The sequence below is a fragment of the Alligator sinensis genome, unplaced genomic scaffold (genome assembly GCF_000455745.1).
Source record: "Alligator sinensis unplaced genomic scaffold, ASM45574v1 scaffold1185_1, whole genome shotgun sequence".
Classification (NCBI taxonomy): domain Eukaryota; kingdom Metazoa; phylum Chordata; order Crocodylia; family Alligatoridae; genus Alligator; species Alligator sinensis.
Genome location: NW_005842900.1, coordinates 441,732 through 446,742, shown reverse-complemented (window position 1 = coordinate 446,742; position 5,011 = coordinate 441,732). Strand labels below are relative to the sequence as shown.

General features: G+C 44.9%; 1 protein-coding gene across 2 annotated transcripts in view; it reads left to right on the top strand.

Moving 5' to 3' along the window:
• Positions 1–2,411: 2,411 nt before the first annotated feature.
• The window catches only part of TMEM63C (transmembrane protein 63C), an 83,270-nt gene continuing 80,670 nt past the window's right edge, over positions 2,412–5,011 (top strand). The window contains exon 1 of one of the 2 annotated variants that reach the window (XM_025192178.1): positions 2,412–2,466. The gene's annotated coding sequence lies outside the window, so the exon portion shown is untranslated. The remainder of the gene's footprint in view (positions 2,467–5,011) is intronic. The other variant, XM_025192177.1, reaches the window with a different exon arrangement.

The following is a 5,011-nucleotide window of genomic DNA, read 5'->3' as shown; positions in this document are numbered from 1 at the left end:
TCAGCCCTAAGAACCAAGGTTTTTAAGGTACATAAGTGCCCAAGATGCAGTTAAATGCATCAATACTTACTATAATGTTCGGAGGTACCTAGCTGCATCTTAAGATACCCAAAACCTTTACAAAGTCTGCTCTGAGTCACTAATTCAAATATAGAGCTAACAGATAACTTGTTAGTAATCAGATGTTGTTATCGGGTGATGCAGTGTCAATAGTATTAGTTTAGTTCAAACCTTATCACAAAATAAATGTTTAGAGCCTGGCTAAACAGATAATTGTGCACATAGGAACATGAAGGATTATTATTCCATTACACCAGCAACTAGGAGCTCTAGCTGAGGTCAGGGCCCAATTTATGCTAGGTGCTGGACATATACCTTGTCTCTGCCCTGAAAAGCTTATGGCCAAAATAGACAAGACGCACAAAGCATGGGAGGGGAAAGAGAAGCAGAGAGATGTGCAGTAGCAAATTCCTGTTTGAGCTGGGATTAGAAGACTCGCGTCTTTTTATCTCCACTTTGGCTCCTAGATCACCCTGTGTCCCTGTAGTTACATGGGCATTTTTGTGACCAATGTTGCCCCCTACTCCTGCTGCCACAGTTGCTGTACCTCATGTTAGACACTTGACCTACACTGATACAGCTGTAGTGGTACTACCCCTCCAATTTGGGTTCCCCTTACAGGATTAGTTATATTGATATAATCACCTCTATATCAGTACAACTGCACCTGCACTAGGGATTAATTTAGGAGAGCTGTTTTGGCTTTTCACCCCTAACTGATGTAACTACACTGGTGCAACGTCTGGGTGTGTCTTTTAAATCAGACTGTTAGTGCTGCAGGACAGATCATTTGCGCAGCAGTTGATATACTCCCAGCCGGGACCTAGGGGTGGGATGGAGACCAACACAATAAGGAATCAAACTAGGGTCACTAGAGCCAAGGAGCCAAGGTTTTGTAGCTGTAGGCTGTAACAACTCGTATATCATCTGCAGATTGGCATGGAGGAGAGATCTTTAACATAGTTATCAATGGATTATGCTGCCACAGTGTTGTTCAGTAATAATAAAAATAATGCCCTAGTCTCTCCAGTTTTCCCTCCTTTGGATGTGGTGTTAAGGGGGTCAGTACATTTTTTCCAAAGGTGTTTCTACTAATCCGATTGCTAGTATTATTTAGAGGGGGTTCTGGAATTCCTCTCTTCATTTCGCCACTTTTCTGCCACTTCAGAGACCTCCTAGACACTCTGGCCAAGGGTGACTGGATCCAGCTTTAAGCAGAGCTGCTCCTGAATTGGCTGCAAGGGACACTATAAAGCAGATGGGCAAAATATGGCCTGCAGGCAGGATCCAACCTGCCAATTGATTATATCTGGCCTGCAGCTGCCCCCATGGTGCTCTGCATGGGGCCAAGCCTGGCCTGGAGCAGCCTGTGCCACATGCCTACTAATGTCACCACCAGGGCCACAGCACGCAGATTCCTGGCCAGGTACTGCTTGGCTCCCACCTGCCTCCAGTGGCTTCTCCTGCTCCTCTTCCTGCCCACCATGTGCCCAACCAGGTGGGAGGAAGCTGAAGTGGGGCGGCTCCTGCCCCAGCGCACGGAGCTCCAGTTCCAGCTCCTGGCTGCTTTCCACTCACTCTACCTGCCTGGCATGATGAGCATCCACCTGCAGATAGCCGAGCAGGTGAAGGCAGCCTGAAGCTGAACTGAACAGTACCCCAGCGGCTGTGGCAGCAGTGCTGCTGGGAAGCTGTCTGCACTGGCTGGGGCTGGGTCCTGGGAGCTGTGGTCATTTGGTACAGGTGGGGATGTGGCGTGAGCTGCGCAGGGTGGGAGTGAGCAGGGCTGGGTCCCATGTGGAGTGCCTAGGAGGCAGCCATGGGCCAGATGTCTGGGTTGGGGGGGACCAGGGAGGGGGGCAGATCTCACCTGCATCATACTCCCCAGGCAAGCTTTGCTGCACATGCCCCCTGCCTCTCCCTCTTCCCACTCAAAGCGAGCTCCAGGGAGCTAGCATGCAGGCAGCCTCCCATGCACATATACACACTCCAGCCACCCATTCCACCCTCCCTATTCCTCCCACAGACCCCCCCCCCCCACAGTATACAAGAGTAAGACTATTTTGAGTTATGATGCAATCACCTCTGTATACATTACTCAAAAAAATTAGGGCAAAAATTATTTTTTAATAGAATTAAAATACTTAATAGTAGATGTTTGATTTTTAGTATGTGATTTGTTTTTTATCTAATTTGTTAAAATGATATCTTCTGAAAGATTTTATGTGTACGGCCCTGGACACCTTTTCAGAACTTAAGTGGCCCACCAGCCAAAATAATTGCCTGCCCGGTTCTGCTGTAGAGTGACAGGAGCATCTGTTTTCTTCTGTGTAGTATCCTCATACCCCGTCTGTTGGGGATGGAAGGCAAAATCCAACCTTGGACTCTTAATTCTTTGTGGAACAGGTCAGTCCAAAGCACTGTCACACTTCACTGTTGTTTGTCATACTGTGGTGGGTGCTGAGGGACACAAGAGCTTTGGCCAAATACTTCAGCTTGCTTCTAAGTGCAAATGGCTTTTAAAGATGAGATTGAGAGGTGACTGGCTTGGTGTTTTCAGTGGAAGCCTACTAAAGTCTTTTAGTTGCCTACCCACGATACAAACCCTTAGTGCCTCAATATCTCCTCCAACAAATGGAATAAAACAGATTCCAAATACCCATAACTCCATTTGAAATTTTTGGGAACTCCCAGGTTATTAACTTACTGAAGCCAGTGAGGGTTAAACATCCTGTGTACTTTATCCTATTGGACGACCTAGTTAAAGTAGAAGTTCCAACATGGTGAAGAGGATTTTCCATCTTGTAGTGTAGGTGGGTTGAACCTTATGTTATTGAATTCTGCTGCAGCCCTGTGACAGCAGCATCTTACTAGTTTGAGGTTGTAGGATATCTCATCTGTGATGCTAGTTTCCAGGCTGTAAAGGGGAACTATGAAGCTTTTGGTACTCCCTTTCATCCTGCCTTGTCTGACCTTCCTCCTTTCTCAGACTAGCCTTGTTACACTCATTTAATTAAGATGTGGCTGTAAATAGATTACAGTGGTCGGTGAGACTATTCCAGTCTCAAATCCTAATTTATTGAACATACAAGCAAAACTACTTCTACAACACAATGCCCAAAGCAGTATTCTTACATAGTCCTTCCAAACGATACACAATGTCTTGGCTGGCCAAGCATTGTCACGGCATCAAGATATGATTAGTTGTTATTCCCTTTCATGCCCATCACTCTCTACCATATGACTTTAACTTCTTTTATTATATTTTTGGCTTTAACCTATAATTATTACAATATTATATTATTATAATGTGTATTATATATTACAGTTATTACAATGTTGTCCAATTACAGATGTTGTCTAGTTTAACTGTATGTCCAGTTTAACCATTTGTCTGGTTTTGTTTTATTTTATTTTGGATACTCGTATCCTGTTTTTCTTGCTGCCTAGGTCTGTCTTAAGCTGCCATGTGCTTGTTTTGCTTTTAAACAATGGCACTAGATATATAAAATGGCATTGCTTACAGCAAGCATTTTGTTAAGGCGGTTTTCAGGCCTACGATCCCCTCCTTGATAGTGGGTTATTACTGTACTCTCACTACAGTTATCAGTCCAGGTATAAGATGAGACTCCATTCATCTCAATGCCAAGTGGGTTGCAGCCACCTGTGGAGGAATGTTATGGCAGTTCTCTGTACACTTACCCCGGCTTTGCCCGATAACCTCACTTATAGCATTTCAAGTGCATTTCAGGACCGCCACTCCATTTGCTACATCTTTATATGCATACCTCTTATTATTAGAAACCTACCTAAATTGGAATAAGACAAAGGGATTTTTATGGCCTGCTTGCAGTGCGCAGAGGCAATTTTGCAGGCATTTTGCTGTGGCCCCACCCCTTGGTGCTGATTGGCAGAGAGGCCCAGGAGGGGTGATCACCATTTTGATTGCTGGCTGCCCTTAATGCGGGGTGGTCCTTTGGTACTAATTAGCGGAGAGGAAGGGGGAGGAATGAGGGAGCAGCCACCATCTTTTATGTTGCCCTTTTTGCTGCCCTACCCGCCAGTGCCTTCCTCTCCAGGCAGCGAGGACTGCTGGCTCTCACTGGGAAGCCAGCATATTTTTTTATCAATGTTTGCAGGCAATTTTGGATTTCAGTTTCCATGAAACCATGAATTGAGTATATTCCCTACTTATTGTTATTAATAAAACTAACATTCCACTAATGATAATTTGAATTATTAAAACAAGCACAGTAAGGTGCAGCATTACATTAAATATTCCTTTGGCCGATGGAGACCATCCTAACAATACCTCCCACTAGTGATGTTCTCCTGCTTGTTTGGCCTTTTCTAACACATCAGTGATGTTATAGTTTTTAACATTACAAATTAACAATTGCGTAGTAAACACAGGGGTCTTAAAGATAAAATCACACCTACTTACACTTGTAATATTGCAACTACACACATAGTTGTACACACATAACATTACAACACACAATATTACTACTATTATTTTCAGTTTGATTATATGCTTAATTGATTATAACAAAGGAATATAGGGTATACAGACTTACACACCCTTGTCTAATATACACTACAATTGAGTTGTAGGGCTGTGCAAAGCTTCGGGTACTGATTCAGTTCGGAGGAGATTCAGCCCAATTCCAAATCTCCGAATCCACATTGAATCAGGAGACCAATTAAAAGGTCCAAATTGATTCAAAGCTCTCTGAACCAATTCAGAAAAGTTTTGTAGAGCTTTGGAGATTCGGGCAGTTCCTACCAGCTGCAGCAGAGAGCTGGACCTGGACTCTGTGCTGGTAAGTAGGGGGTGGTGGAGGCGGGGCTGGAAGAGGGGGGAAGGGACCATGGGGGACCCCTGCCAGGCCTCATACCCTGCCTGCTCCCCCAGCGTCCCCCAACCCCCACTCGCTCTCCCAGCCCCACC